Source organism: Lygodium microphyllum, chromosome 25, assembly GCF_053477565.2.
Source record: "Lygodium microphyllum isolate KBCC chromosome 25, Lygodium_microphyllum_v1.1.10, whole genome shotgun sequence".
NCBI lineage: Eukaryota > Viridiplantae > Streptophyta > Polypodiopsida > Schizaeales > Lygodiaceae > Lygodium > Lygodium microphyllum.
In genome coordinates, this window is record NC_141159.1 from 12,397,222 (window position 1) to 12,417,609 (window position 20,388).

Genomic DNA, 20,388 nt, shown 5'->3' on the forward strand with positions numbered 1-20,388 from the left:
CTTGGCAATGCCATTTCCTTCATTTTCAGCCTCTTCTGGTGCTTGTTGATGGCAAGATTCCCCGGCTGCGCACCAAAAACATGGAGCCCCAAGAGGAACACCAAGGAAAAGGGAATTCTCTTGCAAGAAAATCTATCTTGTAACATCAACAAGCTTGTTTATTATGTTTTATATGATCACAATGAAGAAAAGAACACTAGGCACAACAAATCTTCATGCAGCATCATGTAGATCTCCCACGGATTTGATAGAATCAACCATATTCTTCAATATCTTCACAAAATCCATCAATAGAACAAAGAAAGCAAAGGAATACACCATCTTTTAATGGAAACACATCACATAGTATTCATCTTCAATATCTTCATAGTCTTCTCTCTCAATCTCTCATATACAATCACTGTTTTTGTAGAATTGGCTATCTCTAACTCTCTCTCTCTCTCTCTCTCTCTCTCTCTCTCTCTCTCTCTCTCTCTATCAATAATACATCATATCCTCACTACAATCTCTCAAAATCACTCTTAATAATCCTTCTTAGGTCGTGGATACCCCTCCCAAGAGGTATGTCTGATATGAAGAGTCACCAAAGCCACTACAGTGTCCTTTCATAGCTCACTACTGTCACTTCACTCCAGTCTTCACTTGAGTATTCAGCAGCTACTTCTTCCACTTCTTTCAGCTCTTTTGCACTTGTATTCACCTCTTTCCAAGGCTAGAAAACTTTCCCAAGCTACACTCTCATCCATCAGAACACATACAGAAGCATACAGAACAGTCACAGAATAGTACCAGAATAGCTACAGTACAGAATAGAACAAAGACAGAAGCTATACAGAAGACCTACAGAAGGTCATCAAACCCACATAACTCATACTCAAACCATTCCAAACTCTCACAAACCATTCAATAAACTTTCACAAGATCTCAATCTTCATCAATCAATACTCCATCCCTCCTTATAGAAGACAATCAGAACAAAACAAAAGCTATACAGAACCAATCAGAACCTATCAGAACATCACAGAACCACTGATAAACATCATGAACTTCCAAAACACAATCAATATCATCCAAAACACTCTCAAACCACTTACAAACCAATCAATCATCTCATAAAATCAACCATTCAACTCTCAAAAACAACAAAAATCAGCCAAAAAACAAGTCATTTCAACACTCAACATTGATGTAAGAGAACACATTCTCAAAAGCAAAACCCTTAAGGAATATCTCATCTAATGGAAAGACTATCCTAAAGAGGATGCCACTTGGATTGATGAGGAAGCCCTATGTAAGCAACATCCCTAATTTCTTTTGAGATGAGGATATTTTGATTCCTCTAAGGGGAAGAGGATATAATGTTTCCTCCTCCTCTGTACAAACTCAGACCTAGGAGGGGGGGGGGGCATACTTTAATATTGTTAACCTTATTAAATTGAAGAAAAGCATAGAAAAAACGAGTCAAAATGTCTATCAACTAATCACGCCATTGCCATTAGTTTGAATGCCACCATCCTTCATCACCTCAATGTACATATTGTTGCTCAAATATGATAATTTTGTGCTGTTGATAAATGAACCTCCTAACCATCATCTCTCTCTCATTCTTGATATCACCAAAGGGCTGTCATGACCATCCAAATGCATCAAGCTTATCAACACTAACTACAAAAATAAGGAGATAACTATTCAATTTGTTTTAATCGATAGTCTTAACATAGGCTATAAAAGCCTTCGACAACACTTACCCATTTGTTATTTGTTTATTCTCCTTGTGCGTGAGTTGTTGGAATATACTCACAAAGAGAGAGAGAGAGAGAGAGAGAGAGAGAGAGAGAGAGAGAGAGAGAGAGAGAGAGAGAGAGAGAGAGAGAGAGAGAGAGAGAGAGAGAGAGAGAGAGAGAGAGAGAGAGTGTGTGTGTGTGTGTGAGTGAGTGAGTGAGAGAGAGAGAGAATAGAAGGAAGATGAGAGTAGAACGAGGAGGAGAGAAGAAGGATAAAAGAACGGAAGAGTAGGGTAAAGAGAAAAAGAGAAAGAAGTCAAAGAAAAGAAGGTAGGAAGAAGAGAGAGGAGTATAAGAGAGGAGTGAGAAAAGAAAAGGAGAAGAACCCCACACAAAGAGAAGAGAAATAAGAAGATCATCGTCACTGACAACCACCATGTAAAGGAGCATCGCTTTCAGATTATGGAAACTCTATCTACCCTCTTGCCTCTAGCATCTGTCTAGAGCACGAAACACGTGAGCTAAAAATGGAGCCGCAAGCATGGGCAACACACCATCTCTTGCAACACAATCCCATGTTTTTTTTTGGTAGGTTAAGGTTCCTTTAATACAAGGAATAAGAATGTAATGAATGTTCTTTCAAATTATAGATAAACATTAAATTATAGTCAGTAGATAAGCAAGTTAAATTTTGATAAGAAAGGAATGTTGGAATAAAGTAGGCAATATTAATTTGGGTTATAAATTTTGAGAATAGGAGAAGCATATTAGAAATAAAACACTAGGTTTTCTTACCCAAAAGAATGAATTAGGATAGAAAATAATGTAAAAATTAAGAAAATTCAAGGGTAGCTACATGTAATCAAAGTGCATCAAATAGATAGACTATACCAAAATTTGAAAAACTTCAATTAGAAAATGTATGAAATTTTTTTAAGGAAGGAATAGGGTATCAAGCAATTGCATCAAGTATATTTTAGGCATCTATACGTTATGTAGTCATAGGAAAAGTGATTAAGGTAGCTAGAAGTAAATCGTTAAATTGGTTATTAATTCAAGTTAATTAAGTTGAAGGTATCCTCTTGGATAGAGTAAATTATCTAATTTGAAATGCTTGAATTGATATAGGAAATTAGAATAGACTTGCTTTGACCACACAAGAAAATGAAGTACAAATCTTAGTTGAAGAAGCAAACCTAATAACCTAAGTGATTATCTTTCAAGAAATTAGAAGCTCAAATTTCCTAGGGAAAAATACTCACTTTGTTAGCTTACATATCATCTATCCTAAAATCAAACTCACATGAGAGGATGCCAAGGTTTTCAACTTAGCTTTCATAAGCTAAGACTAGTCTTAACTATACCTTGGCACATAGAAGCCTAGTAAATCAACCAAGGCTCATAATGAGTTTATTAACCCAACCTCCAATAAGGGGTTTAGAGAAAAATAGATTGCAAGCAAAGCTCTAAAACAAACTAGGCAAATTGACAGTACTTAAGGAGGGATCCAATGTAAATGACTATTTAGACTTGAGGTTTCGAGGAACTTAAGAAAATCCAAAAAGGAGACAGACTAAATTGGAAAGTTGCTACTAGGTTTATATCCTACTTTCGATTGCCTTTCTATTTTTGTGATTGTAATACTGCCTGAAAAGGAGTACTCATGATTGCAATAGTGCTTACAAAGTATTACTTGATGTACATGAGAGATTTGATTGTATGAGTTAGGATCCTAATTCCATCTAATTTACCATAGGATAAAAAGAGTCACAGAGAGAGAATTTCCCTATGAGCAGAGGGGTTGATGTGCCTATCCTCCCCCTCATTTCTCACTCTCCTTGAAATAAGTGTCATATAAGTCAACTTTGGTTTAAGTGATCTACCACAAGCAGATGCTCAAAGACTGACACTAGTTAAGTTGATAGGTGACCTTAGCTCACTCTAGGAACTCAAAATTTAGGTTGATTCTTATGGGAACAGCCAAGACCTTCCATTGCAAAGTGGACTCAAGAGAGCCTAAGAAACAAACTTCATGTTATTTGAAAAAAAAATTTGAGCAACATCACATAGGAAAACATCTCGATGGACCACGAAATTGTGTCATTGAGGACATCCCAGTTGGGCACATTACAAGTATTAACAATGCCATTTTTTGGTTGTATTTTTAGTTGATACTACTAATACACCCCATCATTGATGAAAGAATTATCATGCTATAAAGGCACTACCACATTGCTAATGGAATCAAGCAACAATAAGAAATTACTATGATTTATTCATATACTTGTAACAAGGATACAATTTTTTTACTCATATGCTATCAGACATTATATTATGAATGACAAATGGTGTGCCATATTGTTATTGATGATGATGTGGATGGATCTCTATGGAGAAAAGAGCTTATTTTGTCAAGTCTCCTCAAGAGCATGATGCAAGGTTGGATGGAGAGCACTATGCAATGCAAAGAAAATGTTAATGCACTTCTACTCTCAACATCTAATCTTGCAGCTATAAAATGCCTTTACAATCCTTGCTAAACAAATCCATATTATAGTCATAAGCAAAGATATTCTATTGAATTTTCCTTACCCTAGTAGTGGGATACCTAGTATTGTGAAAACTTACCATGTGTAGAAGTATTACAAAAGACAAGTCTTTAATTTTGAGATACTCACCAAGGCCATGAAAAAGGTTTATAAGCTTACATTACTAATGACTTAGATGATCCAGTAGATTCTAGCTTCCTTATAGATCTCTCATAATTACTAAATGTATCAGACTAGAAAAAAATTTTCAATTTTAATCATTCATAATATTTTGTCATCCATACTCAAGCTTAAATTTGAGTCAAGATGTTGAAGTGTACTCTATTCTAAGAAGACTTGAAATTTTTTTGTTGAAAGCTTATTAAAGTTTATGCCTTTTTTGTACTATTGGATATTCACTTTGATTAAAGATATCAAAGTGTACCCATTTTAAGGGACTTGAAAAGTAAAATAAAAATGTCAAATTGTACTCTATCTTAAGGAGACTTGACATGAATCAAGTCAATGTATGCCTCATTCTAGGAATGATTTGACTTGAGGAGACTTGACATAAATCAAGTCAAATTGTGCCTACTTCTAGGTATCTGAATTGGTAAGAATCCAAGTGCAATACTAAAGTAATTTTCATGATGTCAAAGTGGAAAATGATTTAAAAAAAGTATCAAAGTGCACACTAAAAGTTGTTAAAAATGGTATTTTGAAGCATTTTGTGGCATCAAACTGCTTGGAATCAAAAGTAGTAGCCATAGTACACTCTAGCGTAGTAAGGGTAGTTGACTTGAATTGAGCCACTCATTTCCTTATAATTGGAGTCGTAAAAGGATTATTTTTCTTACTACAGAAAGTGTGTGCAGTCAAACTATAGTGATTATGTGAAATATTTCCTATGGTCTACCAAGCACGAAATTAGTGCAACATCTTTTAAAGGGAGGACTCAAACTTATCAGTTTAACCCTGAGTGTTGGACCTTGTATCAAGGCTGAAGATGGTGACCTACTTATTTCTCCATTTGTGTAGATCATGCAAGTAACCTAGAGTACATCTATGGAGGCAATGTTGGGCAGAAAAATTAGTGCAACATCTTTTAAAGGGAGGACTCAAACTAATTAGTTTAACCCTGAGTGTTGGACCTTGTATCAAGGCTGAAGATGGTGACCTACTTATTTCTCCATTTGTGTAGATTATGCAAGTAACCTAGAGTACCATCTATGGAGGTTATGTTGGGTAGAAATGACTAATTTAGTTAGACTATACATGTTTCACAGGAGCAACAAAATCATCTAGTTCATGTTGACGGTGAAATAATGACCCTAAACCAATGGTTTTATCATAGCATCACCAAAGGTCATCCAGCCAAATCAAGTCATTGTGGTTCTGAACATCAGTCCCACATTGATAAACTTCCCAACCTTCTTGATAGTTACCTAGCCCTAGACACATATAAGGAGCCTCCTACTTATTACACTAGACTATTAGCATAAATCCATGATTAAGTTATGCACCTATCCATGGAAACCCATATATAAAAATCTTTAATCATTGACAAACTTTCTCTTTGGCATCGTATAAAACCCTTGAAAAGCTCTATATAGGCAATGGTTCAAGATTATCTAAATATGCAACTCTCTTTTGGAACAATTCTATCATGATTGTAGTAGGATATTAGACTGAAATAAAATAGTTAATACATATAGTGAATCTCTTGCTTATGAGGAAATTCTTGATGTTACGATCTTGCAAATAATTAAGTTATTTAAATGCATTACTAATGATAGATAGACTAAAAGATGTACTAAGGTAAAATGTATCAATATTCTATTAGTTTTCTTTTATTGAAACACCTTCAGTGGTTATTCCAACTGTCACCAACATCTCAGATGAGAACAAGAGAAAATTCCTACTCAAACAAGTAACACAATATTAGTGAGTTTGGGAATCTCCCAATTCCCATTTTTAAATACTAAAAAGGTGGCACTTGGATAACATGCCCATAAATTTCTCAAAACCATATCATTGGAAAGCACTTGAAAAATGGAATATATTGAGCTATAGAGCGCTTAATTTGGAGTTATAATATTCAAGTTATGACAAATCCAAATATTTGACCATGTGTCCCAAACTTATGGGAAATTCCCATATTCCCCAATATGGTGTTAAGTCAAGTTGCTCGAGTTTAATGGCAAAGGAATGAAGGTAGAGATAAGTGCCAAAACTTGGATTGAGCAAATGAAGGATTACTTCTCTACTATTCGAACCAATCCAAAAAATTAAGCAATGATCACATGATTGAGGCTTACAAGAGAAGCATGACTTTAGTGGAAAAAATGGTGCTATGATAAGGCTATCTTTGAATCCACTGTGACATGGACCCAAATCAAGGCAGCAATTCAAAGCCAATATTTGTATCTTGCCTATCATACTCTCAAAATGAACGAGTTTTTAAATCTCAAGAAGTAGGGGATGAATCTTGAAGGATATTGTTATCGCTTTGTTATGCTACAGAAGTATGTGCCTCACATGTCTATGACTCAACAAGCGGTGCATTTCTGTCAACGTGGCCTGAACCCATGTCTCAATGGGAAATTGGAAGCAATGAGGTTCATATTTTGGAAGATGCTTTGATGAGATCATAACTATTGGTGGCACCTCTTCCAATGCAATACAATAGGTTTAACAAGTTTTGTTATGCCAAAAGAGCTAAAGTAAACTACTAGGATGTAAACTTTAATTAGAGTCACGTAAGTCTTGCCAATATTTTTAGAACCACAATAATAATAATAGTGACAACATGTCGGGACCTAAAATGGGCCCAACACTTTCTCTAAGCACTATCCAGGCCTCTCTATACTCCAAGAATGCACCCTCTCATCACCCAATGTGTGAAGGAGGGAAAGAGCAATGCTACAATCAAGAGACGGGACAATGAAGCTATTGCAAGGGTTTGTAGCACACTCTTGGCATCTTTAAATATTAATCCCAAAGATGAAATACTACGAAGTTGTCTAAATGACTTGGAGCTTTACTTGAGGCAACAAGAAGAAATATTTGTGCATGTTGTAAAGGTTCAACTCAAAGGCCAATGGAAAATGAAAGGTGATGGCCTTATTGAGTTTTACTTGAGCATGCTGAAACCAAAGTAGAGAAAAGAATATATCCAGTGCATTGAGAACAACCATGGTTTCCTTGTCATTGTTGAGCGTTCTATCACCAAGAAGGAGTCCCTACACATATATCGGTGTGAAACACCTCGTAAGCATAGACAAAAGGAGGCACCCCTCAGCTGAATGTCATGGCCCCACTACGGCTCTCCTACACCTCGGAGATTGGCCCCTCGATGCGCCACTAACACAAATAGCACGTATGTCACAAACTCCACTCTTGTTTTCAAACATTCTAGGAGATATATATATTTTCCTCACTAAATAGTTCCCAAGAAAACCAATTGTCTAAACCTATAGCTTAGTATCTCACATACTCAACGTAGGTCATATGCATGAATACAATTGCAATGCATCCAAGAATAATACCATGAGTTGCATGCAATGCGATTGTGTATGAACCATATTGCTCAATCATTTTATCATTTAAAAATCAACATTGTGAAGTACAAAGACATTTCTTTCAATGCTTTATTCTACACGTAATGATGTGTGTCAACAGCACCGAGCATTCTCGTACTGCTAGACCCTCTTAAACTTAAATCATGAACGTCTTATATGCCATGCATCAACAAAAGATCAAAATTTAGAACCTTATCAATCATTGCTTACCCTCAAAACCCCTCCTCCTCCCTACCGTTTTAGGTTATGCATGCATTGATAGGCATAGGAGATATTTTTTCATGTATTTTTCTTGTAAAAACGGTAAAAAACATACTTTAACATAGAGACAAGGCTTAACTGAGGCTTATCCCTCATGCTCTAGCCATGCCATACATCCACGAACACAAAGCATATTTTTTCTTAATTTTATAATGCAAAAATATAAAATGTTTCATTTTTTACTATTTTTAAATTTATTTAGATTAAAATTTTGATATTTTGATTGATGGGTTGAGATTGATCACAATCATTGAGAATTTATTTTACATTCATTTCTAATTCACATTAATCCCAAAATCACAACAAAACCCCAAAATTTATCATTTCTATAAAAATTGCATAATTGCACGTTTTGTGTGTTTTGGTATAAATTATTATATGTCTATAATTTCTAGTTTTCCTCAAGATTTCTGATAGATTTCAACATTAAGAAATAAATGCAACCATTTCCAAATAATTTCATCAAACATCTATCATAAAACAAAGAAATCTACTACTTGCACATAGAATCACGCTTTTGGAGACGCGTATTTCATTGTTGGGAGGCTACTGACACTCTCTCACAACCCAATCTATGATCTCCTTTGCTCCAGCACCATCATTCCATTAGCATATTTTATCGAACCCCATTCCCTTTTCTCATAGAATCACGCATGTGAATAGGCAGCAAGAGGAGAGAGGAGAGAGAGAGACTCAAAATCAGAATTTTGATCCCCTTCATGAAAATCAACATGCTCACAACCAAATTGAAGCCCTTGGGAAGTAGATCAGGGATGTGTCATCATCTCTTGATGATGCCTAGCATTGAAGAGCCACAATTCTCCACAAATTTGGGGTGCAAAAAAATTTGCACCCCCTCCCTACTCATGGTTGCAATTTTGCATGATTTTTTCATTTCATGTAATGTCATTTCATTTATTAAATAAATGATTCGGGTGTTCACACTACCCAACAAGTGGATTTTTGCATTTTGGAGGGGCAAATGAACCCGAATTTGAGATTCGTCTGGATGGCTGGCTTCATGACGTCGAAATCTATAAATCCGGGACATGTGATACACTTTTTTGCTCTCGAATCATGTAGCTGCTTCATAACATGAAACCTTGCAAGGATTAAAGGGGGGGTTGGTCAAACAGACTCCGATCGACGAACTGAGACTTGCATTGGGTTCCTTGCATCGAACTTCATCTAGGAAAACTCTAGCTCATCGATCCACAACTGTTTCATTTTGCATGAAAATTTGGTCTTTTACGGCCTCCCGAGCTCTTTTCTGCTTCAAAAAGGGTTCACAACAACATGAATTGGAATAATGAGCCACATTTCTTTAGATGAAACCAACCAATACACTTCCATGCTCAGTATCCCAATTGGGGAATGAATGCCTATGCTAACACTCCTTGTAATTCACTCAGGGAAGGAAACTTCAATAATCGAGGATGTGGATGTGGGGCAAGGCATGGAGCTGGACCAAGGATTGGGTAGGAAGTAGGAAAAGGTTTATGACATGGAGTTGGACCCCATGTTTATGCTATTCCAAGCAATGAAGTAGATCCATCTCTCAATGAAGAAGTTGAAAGAGGGTCTACTCATACGCCCATCAGCAACTAGGCATTGGGCAATAGTTTTCTATGATTGAATTCTAGCTTAACATCAAGGTATTCCTTTCCAAAGCCTAATTGACTGTGGAGCTACTCATTCATCTATTTTTCCTAAAGGTAGAAAAAGGCTAAAGTTAAATCCCACACCCTCTAGCAAACTCATTGTAGAACTAGCAAATGGGAGGGAAACAATGTCATCTCAATCCATTAGCGATGTCTAGTTTCAATTAGGAGAAGAGACTATTATAATAAATTTCAGAAATATGACTTCAGGAATTTATACTCCCTGTGGAATGGACTAGTTAGCACCCAACTAAGCAAACATACATTGTGGGGAAGGTCAACTAGAATTCAAAAATATATTTGGAAAAATGGTTCAATCACATTGAAAAGCAGATAAACCAAAGATTTAGTTAGTGAAGGCTAGTTAGATCCTAAAGGGATTAAGGAAATGACTTCACATCTTCTTAGTCAAACTCAAAAAAGTCAAGGATACCAAGGACAAGAATGAGCCATCATGGTTAGCTAAGTAAGTTCATTGATGTTTTTCCTAAGGGGCTAACATAATTACCCCTAAAAGGGATGTGGATTGTCAAGCTTGTCCTCAAAGCCAAACTAATATAAAGAAGTCCCTCCAAAATATCCATTCTAGAGGCAATTGAATTGAAGGAGGATTTAAAGCAATTGCTCGACCAAGGGTTTAGTTTTCCCAACAATTCTCCCTCGGATACTCCTATTTTATTCCAAAAGAAGAAAAACTTAACCCTCACACTATATATCAATTACAGGGGCTTAAATCAAGTTAGCATCAAGAATACGTACCACATTTCCCATGTTGATGAGCTACTGGATTGATTGCAAGGGGCAATGATTTTTTCCAAGATTAATTTAAGGTCTGAATATTATCAAATCATTATGGATTCATTTTAATGTCTTGTGAGCTCACAAAAGCTCTCGCTCCTTTTTAATAGGCTAGTCCAAGCTATCTTTTAGCCATACCTAGCTAAATTTATCCTTACATTTTTATAATACATTCTTTCTTATTATAAGGCAAAGGAAGATAATCCAAGCCATCTGTAGATTATCTTGAAAATTCTTCAAGAAAATAAGCTTTTTTCAAAAAAGAAAAAGTGTGCATTCTTCAAGAAGATGATTGAATATTTAGGCTTCATAGTCTTCAAGGAAGGCATATCAAAAGGCCCTACCAAAGTCAAGGATATCCAAGACTAGTTGCCACCCCAATGTATCAGAGAAATCCAAGGATCTCTAGGTCTCACAAGGTTGTACAAGCTTTTTCATCAAATATTACTTCTTGATAGTAGCACCCTCATTGAATTCCTTAAAAAATAAGCAAAAATTACATGGATATATCAAGAGTAGGAAAGCTTTGGAAAGTTGAAGCAATGTCTCACTAATGCCCCCATCCTAAAGTTACAAAATTTTATGAAGGAATATGAGGTCATTACAAATTCTAGTATCATGGCACTAGGATATGTTCTTACTCAAAGAAGGGCATCTTATGGCATATTCTTCTCACAAACTTAAGCCTTTTGGGAAGAACTATGCTATGTATGACCTTGAGCTTTTAGCAGACACTCATGCCTTGAAATTGTGGCATCACGATTTGCTTGAAACAAGATTCATTCTTGTAACACATCACAAAAGTCTCAAGTGGATCTTCAACCAACCTAATCTCAACATGAGACAAAGGAGATGGATTGAGGTCCTCCACAAGTTTGACGTTCAAATAAAGTTGACAATGTGGTAACTAATGCCCTAAGAAGGAAATCCTTCCTAAATTTCTTACCAATGGAAAAGCTGGCTAGTAGAGGATTTCTTGCAAGTCTAATTCCCATGCCTAGCAAACCTAGTTTAGAGGCTATAGCTACCCAAATTCCTAGGGACCCCAACTACCTTGAGTTAAAGAGATGCATCCAATATGAGGGAGATAGACAAAATACAAAGCCCAAATTCAAGAATTATCACATTGAGGGCGAGCTTCTGTACTACCAAAAGAGATTGTGTGGGCTCGATAGTTGGAGCCTCAAGAAGAAGATTCTATGGGAAGCCCATGACAGTTTGATAGCTTGACATCTTGACTATGCCAAGACCATAAGTGTAATAAGAAAAGTTACCATTGGTCAAGAATGAAATTAGATGTGCTAAGACATGTCACTCAATGCTTGAGTTATCAACAAATTATGGCTAAGAGGATCAAGATGCCAAGAGATGTGCATCCACTGGACATACCATAGATGAAGTGGGAGTGTATCAGTATGGATTTTACAGTAGATCTTCCAACAGTGTAAGGAGGATACAACTCAAATCTAGTAGTAGTTAATATATTGACAAAGGTTGCTCACATCATTCTTGTGAAGACTACCTTCAAAGTATTCGATATTGCTCAATTATTTGTCAATGAGAATTTTAGGATGCATGGATTTCCAAAAAGGAATGTCTATGATAGAGCTCATTGTTCACTTCTAAATTCTAGAACTGTATCTTTTAAGCCATTTTGGTATGCAACTCTATTTTAGTACCACCTATCATCCTCAAAATGATGAGTACATTGAAAGAGTTAATTGAGTATTGGAAGAAATTTTAAGAACATATTGCTGAAAGGAGTAGAAGAAGTGGATAGAATACTTGCCTTTAGTAGAGTTTGCCCACAATGCATCAACAAAGTATTAGTATGACTCCTTTCCAAGAATTGTATAGACAAGAATGCTTATCTCCTCTCAATTTCTTTGATCCAACCTTGAGGATGGAAGCATCCAAAAATTTCTAGAGGAGATGGACCAGACCGAGGCCATTTGTTAAGACATAAAAGTAGCACAAGATTGGCAAAAGGTCAACATTGACCCCAAGAGGACCTTGGGGGATGCACCTGTATAAGAAATCTTTCATATAATGTACATTCAAAGGATATTAAGAAATACCCTTTCTTTACATGCTATATGGCCATAAAATGACTCCTTTTACTTTATAAAACTTATATATTGTTTCCAAAGTGTAATTTAAAGACCCTTTCTATAGATATAATCTTGTAAATTTTCCTAAATAAAATATTATTTCTTTTGAACTCATGTGGTATCTTACATGTTCTATAAGGTATACCCCTTGGAAAGAAGACTCCCTTGATTTTCAAGGATGGAGACATGGAGTTCCTAAGAGTCTAAACAAATAAGAGTTTCCTATCTCTTGGGAAATTCAAAAAGCTCAACCCAAGATATTGTGGACCCTACAAGATTATTAAATGTCTTGTTAGAAATGCCTATAAGTTAGAACTTTCACCTCATCTTAAAGCTCATAATGTATTTCATGCAAGTAGTCTTAAACACTATGGTCACAACCTTGATCATGTCCTAGATGTTGGACAAATTAGAATGCCAACTCAAGGATTTTTAGAAGTTCAACTTGATAGAGTTTTAGAAATAAGAGAAAAGCCTCTCAAGAATTGTACTCTCTATGAGTACATTATCTACTGCAAGGACTTTCTAAATGAGGATACCACATGGATCAAGGAGAGAGAAGACCTGGAGTTTGTTTGGAGATGTGGACATCTCAATTTCTCTAAGGTAAAGAAGATGCAATGACACATCTTTTTGTAAATAAATAATCCCCCGCGGTGGTGTATCCCTCGCTTGTGCAATTATCCCTCCTCCCCCCTCCCAGCAATTACACACTAGTACCTGAGATTATCAAAATTTTCAAACTTCGCATAAGTTTCTTAACTCATTTTGACTATATGATTCAGCTCCATTGCATTTGCTCATGAACAAGGGATTAGGAGAAATAATCTCTTAAGGTTTTTAACCTTAGTGAAGAAGAATGAGGGTAATAAAGAATTTGGGGGGCATCCCTACCGCCATTTTAAAATGGCCACCCCCAAACATTGTAAATTATTATTCTTAATAAAATTTTAAAAATTAGTCTCCCCTCACTCCCTCTAGCCACCACCACGACCCTCCATTCCCTCTCTTTGACATCAATCTTCCCCCTTTCTCCCTCTTGACACATCATCATCTCTCTCTCTCCCCTCCTCCAAATTCCTGAATAGCTGCCATCCTATCCTCCCCCCTCCAAATCACCATCATCACTCTCTCCCCCTATATTTTAAATTTTCTAAATTAGTACCTCTCTCATACCCCCCTCATCAATTTAGCAAAACACCCGTCCAATTTTACACACACACACACACACACACACACACAAAGAGAGAGAGAGAGAGAGAGAGAGATTCCCTCTCTCTTCCATCATAGTTTCCCCCTAATCATTTTCCAATTTAGAAATCAACAAAAAGGAGGAGGAGAGAGAGGATTATGCTTCACATTCTCCCCAGAGAGAGAGAGAGAGTTTCCCTCTCTCTTCCATCATACTTTCCCCCTAATCATTTTCCAATTTATAAATCAACAAAAAGGAGGAGGAGAGAGAGGATTATGCTTCACATTCCCCCCTTCCAAACATGTTCTCTTAAAAATAAATATCCTAAGAATATTTGTAATCTCCCCCCTCTCCCCCCACATTTGACATATCAATCATCCCCAAGATTTTTTAAAGTGTAGGTGGCAATAGCTAGGATAGACCCTGGAAGACTACCAAGTGTTACCATCCACAATTAAGCACTAGATATGTTACAAGTTTCCTAATGTTGCACTTGGACATTACTTAGCCAAGATTGATCCTTATGTTTTGTTGGTTTTGCATAGCACTTTCAAAAGAGTCTTATAGGGCATCTTGGCTACTTATGATTACTATATAATGTCCACAAAGTAATGCTTGAAGAAAAGATAGTGGCCATTATAATTTTTAGCTATGGTCCTAGCTACTCTATCTCTAAAGTTGGATACTTCCTAGTATTCCCATATTATGCTTTGGTAGCAAATCAATGTAGATATTAAATTCATAGCTAGGAGAACATTTTTACTCTATAGAAGAAAGAAACCTGAGGAGGAAGAGAATGTAAGGCTTTTGGATGCAAGCTTTGTGCGCCAATATTTAACAACTACTATGGTTATTTAGATCTCATAGCCATTTGTTCTATTCTTCATTCTTTGAAGCTATCTTTGAAAAAACCAATTGAATAACCCCTCAAGAGTATTTATTTTCCATGTCTTGGCTACTGTAAGTTCTTAGGGCCCTTGATCTTCCACAAAGTAATACCCATGAATGAGAAATATGCTACATTATACAAAATACAAGAATTAGTTTATAGCATTTGACTTTTCATTTCAAAATTGTAGAGATTAAATTCTATCTCTATCTTATCAATAAAAAGTAATATCATTTTCCCCCCATCTTCCTTTCTTGCCTAAATGAGCTTTGTAGTTGAACATTTGTATGCTTTTGGATACTTAAATTATGTCTTTTGTTGCCTAGTCACTTTTAGAAAAATATCAAGGTATCAACAAATCTCCATTTGCCAAAATACGACTTGTGATGTATTGGCCACATTTTTCAGGATCTCACACTACTTGTTTTCCATCATGATTTCTTAGAAATCGTCTATCTTTGTACCTTTCATAGAAACATTTGCTAAGACATCTTTTGTTTTTCCAAAAACTATTGGATCTTTTCTTGTAATATTTCCGCTTAAAAAAATATTACGAAACCCGACTTCCCACACACTGCGTAAAACTCGTGCAAAGGTTATCTTCCGCATTGAAATTGCCGGCAATTTAAATCTACAACCCACAGAGAGAAATCGAGACCTCCGCATTGGCAAACCGAGACTGGGGGTTCAAATCCGCATAACTGCGGGGAAACACCCTCTTGGGAGGAGGTTAAGTGGATAATGTTCAATTAATTGCAAATTTTTTTATGTTTTTCCCCCAGCCGATGCAGCCGATGCACGGTTGGAGGATAGGGAGTGTGGGGGGATGGGCTTAGAGAAGATGTGGGCTGCATGAGAAGGGGGGGATGCCATGCAGTGGCCACGTGGTGGAGCTCCCCTCTCCCCCCTTGCCCTATAAAAAACCCCCCTTAGGGAGTAAGAAGGGGTAGCAGAGGATGTCGTGCTACGTGGAGAGTGAGAGAGGCTGATGTTGACATCGTACTGCGTGGAAAGAGAGAGGAAGTTGCAGTTGATGCCACTGCTGCCATTGCCAAGTCCGCCACCCAGGCCAGCCGCTAGCGCCGCCATTTTTGGCCGCCGATTCCCTGACAAGGCAATTTCCCCCCCAACTCGACGTCGCCTTCTATCCCATTACTACCCCTCCCTCTTCCACGTGGGGTTTGACTAGAGCCAGAAGCTTCTTAGAAGCTTCCTTTAGGAAGCTTCTAAGGGGCTTTCTTAAACCCCCTTCCCATTAATCCCCCATAAGTCCATTCCTAGCCCCGGGATTTTTAAGAGAAGAAAAAGAAGCTCATAAAGCCTCCCTTCCTGCAAGACCCATCCGCAAGAGCCCTTTCTGCAAACAAGCTTCAAAGCCCACAAGCCTGCTCGTGGAAACACCATTTCCACAAGCCCTCTTGTGAAGCCCCATTTCCGCAAGCTTCCTTGTAAAAACCCCATTTCCCCAAGCAAAGCTCCAGATCTCATAAGCCCAAGTCTCACAAGTCCGGCCTTTTAAAGATCCGAAGTTTCGTGAAGGTATCTCTTGCATACGAGGGCGAAGGGCAAGATCTCAAGGCTGCGTACCAAGGCGAGCAATTTCACCGATCACGTAAGGGTAAAGGCAACTCGGAATTCCGTAATTACGCCCATGATGGTCCCTAAGAAGTCACAAGGCGTGCCTGCGGGAGCATCTTCTCCTAATATTCACGTGGATATCTCCCCGAGCCCACAAGTCCAGGTTTTTACTATTTTTGATTCCTCGCAAAAGTAGGCAATGTCCCAAGCTTGACGGAGGACAACGTCAAGCTCCTTTCCAAGGAACCGCCCGTGGCCGAGGAGCCGCCACCCGAGGCAGAGGAAGAACCACCTGTGTTGCCAACAGGGAAATGTGCAAAGAAGAAGACCCGACCATGGAAGCAGACGTTGAAAGGGCAACAGTCCATACCGCCCTTCACAAGAAAGGCCCGAATCTCCAGTTTTCGGTGATTCAGACACCATTGGACTATCAAGGTAAAGGTTTCAAAACCTTGATTGATTGTGGCAGTACGTATTCCTTTATCTCACTAGCTTGTGCAAGAAGACTAGGAATAGCCACAGTAGAAGCACCTACCTTGCTAGTGGAATTAGCAAATGGTCGTGAGGTCACTTGTACCATGCAAACTGCTAAGGTGGAATTCTTTCTAGGAGGGAAGTCGATTTCGGTCAAATTCAGGGTCATGAACCTAGGTATCCATGAGTGTCTGCTCGGAATGGATTGGCTTAAACCTAATGACGCCCACATTCATTATGGAAAGGGCCAAGTCTCCTTTCGAAACTCTGAAGGGGAATTGGTCACAACTCAAGGAGAGGCTGGAAAGCCAAAAATTCAATTGGCCAAAGCATCTCGGATTATAAAGGGAGTTAGAAAGGGTCTACCTATCTACTTGATTAAGCTTAATAAGCTAGATCAGAAGCAGAAGTCCAGTGAAGAGCCCTCATGACTAAAGAAGTACGTGGACGTATTTCCTGAAGAGCTAACAAAACTTTTGCCTCAAAGGGAAGTGGACCATGAGATCAAGCTAGTGCCGGGAGCTATGCCAATCGCAAAGAGGCCTTATAGAATGTCCATCCTAGAAGCAATTGAGCTGAAGGAGCAACTCAAGCAACTGTTAGATCAGGGTTATATCCGTCCTAGCAGTTCACCATGGGGAGCTCTAGTGCTATTCCAGAAGAAGAAAGATGGAACACTTCGACTGTGTATTGATTACAGAGGGTTGAATCAATCAAGGATTAAGAACAAGTATCCTATTCCTAGAATAGATGAGCTTCTTGACCGTCTTCAAGGTGCGAGGATCTTCTCCAAGATTGATCTTAGGTCTGGATACTATTAGATAAGGATCAAGGAAGAAGATATCCCAAAGGTGGCCTTCAACACAAGATATGGACACTTTGAGTTGTCATTCGGGCTTACGAATGCACCTGCCACCTTCAACAGGTTAATGCAGGATATCTTTAGGCCATATCTTGATGACTTTGTACTCGTCTTCTTCGATGATACCCTAGTCTATTCCAAACAGGAAGAAGACCATGAACCCCAGCTTCGGATTTTCCTTGAGACAATGAGGGCACACAAGCTTTATGCTAAGATGAAGAAGTGTGCATTCTTCAAACGTTAGATTGAATATCTGGGATTCATCGTATCAGTGAAAGGAATCTCAGTGGATCCGGCCAAATTCAGAGATGTTCTAGAATGGCCAATACCAACAACTGTCAAAGAAATATGCAGTTTCCTTGGATTGACAGGATGGTATAGGGTCTTCATCAAAAACTCTACTTTGATTGCAGCACCTCTGACGGATCTACTGAAGAAGCAAATATCCATTGCATGGTCAACTGCCGATCATCCTGAAACTTCCAAACCTCAATAAGGAGTTCGAAGTAGTAACTGCTGCTAGCACACTTGCCTTAAGATGTGTACTTATGCAAGAAGGTCACCCTGTAGCATACTCTTCAAGAAAATAGAAGAGCCATGAGAAGAATTATGCTACCCATGATCTAGAACTGTTAGCTTGTCAAGATTGTGGGAGAGAAGGAAGGAGTCTCACTTGTAGATTTCTTGCTTGCACAATGGGGGAATACACACAAGGGTGGAGGCTGAAAACAGTTTTCCTCTTCTTAGTTTTGTAAGCCAAAAGAACTCAAGTACATAGAAATAGAAGAACCCTATTTATGGGTCTCAAACCAAACTCAACTAACTAAGGTGGCATACTAACTGAGCCACGAACTAAAGTAGATAAGGATAGCTATCATCTAGCTATTATTCATGGGCGGTGTACCAACCGCATCTGCAACTGACAAGTCGGTGACATAAATGCACAACGGTCACCCTGGCATATCACGAGTGGAGCTCGATATCTCAACACTCCCCCTCGAGCTCAATCCCAATTCCTGCACACCAAGCAGGTCTCTGAACTTACGCAGCTTCTCTGCACTCAATGCCTTCGTAAATATATCAGCTACCTGATCCTCTGTGCTGACATAAACTAGATCAATAAGACCTAGTAAAACCCTCTCCCGCACATAGTGATAATGCACCTCAATGTGCTTTGTTCTAGCATGATAGACTGGGTTATTTACCAAGTGTATACTACTCATGTTGTCACAATAAATGACAACTGGCCCATCTGTAGGCTGATGCATATCATACAGTAGCTTATGCAACCAAGCTACCTCACATGCAGCCATTGCTGCACCCCTGTACTTAGTCTCTATGCTCGACAAGGCAACTGTAGGCTGTTTCTTGCTGCTCTAAGTGACTGCAGCACTCCCAAAAGAGAACACATACCCACTGGTAGATCGTATATCAGAAATACTACCAGCCCAATCAGCATCAGTGTATCCATGCAACTATATTTGAACCCCAGTCTCATAAAGTAGTCCATACTGCAATGTGGACTTCACATACCTGAGTTTGCATCTAGCCGCATCCAAATGCGGTTTCCTTGGAGCCTCCATAAACTGACTTACCAATCCAACAGCATAGCTCAAATATGGCCTGGTAATAGTCATATAAATCAAACTTCCTACTATGCGTCTGTACATAGTAGGGTCTTCCAGAAGCTCACCTGCATCTGCGCTCAGCTTTATATTCTGCTCCAAAGGAACTAAAATAGGCTTACAGCCTGTCATCCCATATTTGGACAGCATATCCAATCCATACTGCCTCTGCAAGAGTCGTATCCCACTTGGTGATCTAATCACCTCAATGCCCAAGAAATAACACAGCTCTCCCAAATCCTTCATCTCAAATTTCTGCTTCAATAGCATTTTCACATGAAGAATATCTTCATCACTGTCACCTGTCATAATCAAATCATCAACATAAATGACAAGTAGCATAATACCTTTCTCTGTTTTTCTCACATAAAGTGAGAAATCTGCCTTGGAAATCTGAAAGCCAATAGTGACAAGATACTGTCCTATCTTGTCAGACCATGCTCTAGGTGCTTGCTTCAAGCCATACAAGGCTTTCTTCAACCTGCAAACAAACTCAGGATGAACAGCATGCACATAACCTGGTGGCTGCTCCATATATACCTCTTCTTGCAAATCACCATGCAAGAAGGCATTCTTTACATCCATCTGATGTAAAGACCATCCCTTTGATGCAGCCATAGCAATGACTGCTCTTACGGTTGCCATCCTTGCAATCGGATTGAATGTTTCTTCATAATCAATGCCATATGTTTGTGCATACCCCTTGACTACTAATCTTGCGTTGTATCTGTTCACAGAGCCATCTGCATTGTGCTTCACCTTATAAACCCACTTACAACCAATTGCATTCTTACCTTTAGACAAAGGTACCCATTCCCATGTAGCATTTGCTTCCAAGGCATCCATTTCTTCATCCATGGCTTTCTCCCATTTTTCTTTTCCCATGGCTTGCTCAAAAGAAGTGGGTTCTGGTTCCTGTATCACTTTGACCATATAGGCATAATGAATGGCTATAAATCCATCATATTTTAGCCTATCCACAGGATACCTAGCTCTGGTAGACCTGCGCAAAGTAGGTTCACTCCCAGGTGCTCTCAAAACATCCCTAGTCTTCCCTACTCCAGGTGTAACAATAGAAGGAATACCCAACTCATCATCAATGCT